We start from the raw sequence: 4,232 nt of genomic DNA, 5'->3' as shown, positions 1-4,232 counted from the left end.
ACTGTTGGGAGAGCTGCTGGACAAGCTTTCAGGCATCAAGTGCCCTTCTTCCAGAAAGATATTAATAATGATTAAATACAGGATTAAATTTTGCTCTTTCTTCATTTACAGTGCAATTTATATAAAAGTGGAACCACAAGGGCAACCAATATAAAAATCCATCTGTTTGGTAAATGAAATGAAGGATCATTTCCATGTCCTAAATACCAGGCATGTATGTAAGTACTTTGCTGACTCAGGCCCATAATTACTATTGGGCACACCTACACAAGATGCTTTACTGCAGAACTGACTAATTAGCTTCGCAGTAAAGCATCACCATCTACATGTGCGGTGCTATTAGGCCAGAATAAATTAACTAACTCCACCATAGGATAGCACTACCCAACACAAATACTATCCTGTGGGGGAGTTATTTACTTCACTGCAATGCACATGTAGATGGTGACTAGGGCTGGCTGGGGCATGAGGTTGCTACAGCACAGGGGCTGCTGCCTGCCAGCTCGCCTTGCACTGAAGCACCCTCGTGCCCCAACCAGCCCCTCCACAGCACATTGAGCTGGGGCAGAGCAGCTCCAGGCTGACAGGCCGACCTCTGGGGCTCCCTGCCAGCCAGGGATGCACCACCCCAGCTCAATGCTCTATGGTCCCTGGCACATGTGTAAACACCACGTCCAGGAGCAATAAACTCCAATGCAAATTGCACTGGAGTTTGTCACACTAATTTCACATGTAGACGTGCCCATTATGTTCAAATCTTGGTTAATGGAGATTTGCCTGAATGGGGATTAGGCATGTAAGCATTAATGAAAATTGTATGCAGCCAGGAACAAAGAAACAAAGTAACCTGCTACAAGCAGATTTAAGCTTACTGCATGTGGTAAGGAATATTTTTGATAAATCTGACTGATTTTCCAAGTCTGTAAATTCTGCATCCTCAAAGCCTGCGTCAAAAATGTGCTCAATCTTTGCCATGTAATGGCTGTACACAAGTACAGAATGCCCAATCTCCACCTCACAACACGTACTTGAGCAAGATAGCATCCAGTGATGCACTTGACTGTTTGCAAATCAGGACATAATATCAAGAATATTCCTAACAGCTGCTAGAGAAGTAGGATAGGCCAGATCTTTTCCTGTGCCAGACATAGTTTGCACAGCCAGGGGAGAGGGGAAGGTCTTCTGGCAGTTCATTATAGCTGCCCCACCTCCAGAATACGTTACAATATCCCCTAGAGCTTGCTCTGAACGTCAGCAGTGACTTGGCACACCAAAGAGCTCAGGTGATGCAAAAGGGCCACAACAAGGGAAGAGAATCTGATTTTGTCTTATCAATAGCCTGTTACATCAAATCGAATCTTGACGATGTGGCCTTTCCGCGTTCAGCCTGTTCTGGCTGCCAGTACTGGAGGGGGGTTGTGTATATGGGTTTTGCTCAGTCCAGTGTTTCTGTAAGGTTGTAGGTTGCTGTGCTTACAAAACACATTTTAAAAGGTTACTCAAAAAAAAAGGGTCAGACTATGCCAACTTGGATTTATTATTATTTGTTTTTTAAATATTTATTGTCTGTAAGCCTGGCAATACGGTTGTATCTATGGAAACTGAATAAATAATGAAGTAAATAGAAATGATACAAATGACTGTAAGTAGCTATGTAACAAATATCTCTTTTGCACATGCAGGCAGATGCTCATGAGACACTTGTCATATCACTAACATCCTTACAAACTTTGTATTATTAAACTGAAAGCTGAATCATCTACAATAAAGCAGTGAATTTAAAATATATAGTACAATGTTGGATGTCAAAATGGGGATTGCTTACTTTTAATGTATAGTTAAAGCCCTCTCTACAATGACACTGAACCCGTCCTCAAAAAAAACAGCCTCTTCTTTGTTACCATCACTCTGATTTGCAGTTTAATTATTTTGGGACACACAGGACTGGGGGAAAGTGTATGAAAGCCCTTGTATGCTTTTATCCTATTGAAACTGCCATTTAGATTAATATTTTCTTAGCCAGGCATAGTAAGCTTACTTGGCTCAGGCCTATTCTCCCCAAATAGCTCAAGTTAACTATAACTGCTTAGGTGTGTTTATTGTGGTGCAGAGTGCATGTCTGTATAGCAAAAGAATCCATATAGGCATGTTGTGTAAAGCTGAACCAAGAACCTGTCATGCTTTTAAATATAAAATAGAAATCCATAAGGGCCAAATTCTGCCCTTGGACAACATATGTCATTCTCACTGACTTCAAGTAGAAACTGTACAAGGTTCTGTCTGGCTCAGGTCTCAAACATGCGATTTTTAGGCTAATTGTGGGCACATACAGTATAGCCACTGTTTTTAATGTCTGTAGTACTGGGCTCAGTGGGATTTTGGAATTTCCTGCTGGTAACATACAATGCATCTCCTCATCTTACGTAAAGAAAGGGGACGTATTTTATGATTGCCAAGTAACTCTAAAAAAAAGTCCAGGTACAAAAGTTGGCTGGTATAGTCATACAGGAAAAACCTTCCTGGAGTAAGCATAACCAGTTTTGTCAATAAAGATTATACTAATCAAGCAAATAAAGCCATGCCAGCAAAAACTTTGTATGCAACTATAACTATGGGATAGAAATTCCACAAAACCTTTGATTGCCTCCCAACCAACTATTGCTATATTGGAAAAGGTTTTGGAAATAAATGCAATCTAATCGTTTACATTAATTTCTTTTCACTGCTCATGTGACTCAATGCACAAGGCAGACCACATTTTCGAAATGCCCACATAATTTGCATGATCATTATGAAAGCTGAGTGGTACATAATTAAGAGACATTTTTCTTATGGGATTCATCATCACCCCGAATGGCAGGTGTTTGGACAATGTTACCAAGGTTTACTGGTTCAAGTACTGGCAGAATAACAAAAGAAGTTGTATGACCACCACTCCCGCTCAAAGGTGACACTTTACTAAATTATTACAAGATGCAAATGTGCCTTGTAATAAAGGTGCTTACCATGTTGTTCTTCAGAAAATTTCATGACTAAAAAATAGTACATAACCTGCAGAGGTTACACAGTGGTATGCAGGAATGCTTTTTGTTAAGAGAAGCAGTCACTAGCAAAATGCAGGCTTCTCATGCTAGCACAGTTTGTGCTGCGAAGGATAATTAAAACATTATTTATAAGAAAAAGTAGCACTTAATTGGATATGGCAGAGATGGTCTCCCAAAAACTAAAGATATATGAAGCAAGTTAAAAAGTACCCTGCTTATCTAGCATGGTTACTGCCATTGGAGGGCTGAAAAAGGGCCTCCTGGCATTTCTAATCCATACCACATAACAAATTCTTGAAGTCAGACTCTTTGTGGTCTTGCACATAAAGGGAAAGACACTGTTGAAAAGAAAAGCCTCAAGTAACATCGTTAGACTAACACAAAGTAAACAACATTTCATTCTTAATGTGAACAACGGCAACTGTGAGTTTAAAAACAGATTAGCTAATATGACACTTTTCTACCAAAGTCCTGATCAAAATTATCTGTTAGCAAAACGCCAAATTCTTTAAAGCAGTTCACACAGGCATGTGCTTTAAAAAAGCCTCCTGACAGGTGCATTGGAACCAGCTACTAATGATGGATGTTGAAGGGAAGACCTAACATTGGTCTGAAGTACCCACAGGACTTCCATCCCACGGTATCTCAGACCCCACCACCTCTAATGGACTTTACCTAGTAAAACCAAAGCAAAGCAGGGCAGTGCTATTATCCTGCTTACAAATGGGAAGCTGAAGTGCTCATTTCACCAATGCTATGCTGGAAGTCTATGGAGATTCAGACCACAAGGTCCCAAATGTTATTCTGGCATCTTAACCTCTTGACCAGCCTTCCTTCCACCATAGCACAGGCCATGCAGTGACCTGGAAGAAAGACTGACGTTGTTGTATGTGGCATTTTATAATCATCTTTGAGCCAGATTTAACCATATAAGTTAAATCAATATGAATTAACATTCCCCTTAAAACACCAGGTTCAATATGAACTCAAATGGAAGTTGCCACCTACCCAGGTAGTGATTTTAAGCCTTTTTAATGAAAAAACACCTACAGTAGCTGGACCTGTGAGACATTACCACCAGTAGCAAGACCCTGCCATATTGGGTTTTCCAAAAATGACTCCAATTAAGGAGGCCAAAGTTACTGAATTGCTGCTACAAGAATCAATCAATGAAATGCTTGAGACAGG

This window comes from Crocodylus porosus, unplaced genomic scaffold (assembly GCF_001723895.1).
Source record: "Crocodylus porosus isolate Cpor-Errol unplaced genomic scaffold, CroPor_comp1, whole genome shotgun sequence".
In the NCBI taxonomy this organism is placed as follows: Eukaryota; Metazoa; Chordata; order Crocodylia; family Crocodylidae; genus Crocodylus; species Crocodylus porosus.
Note: the sequence above shows the minus strand (reverse complement) of the source record.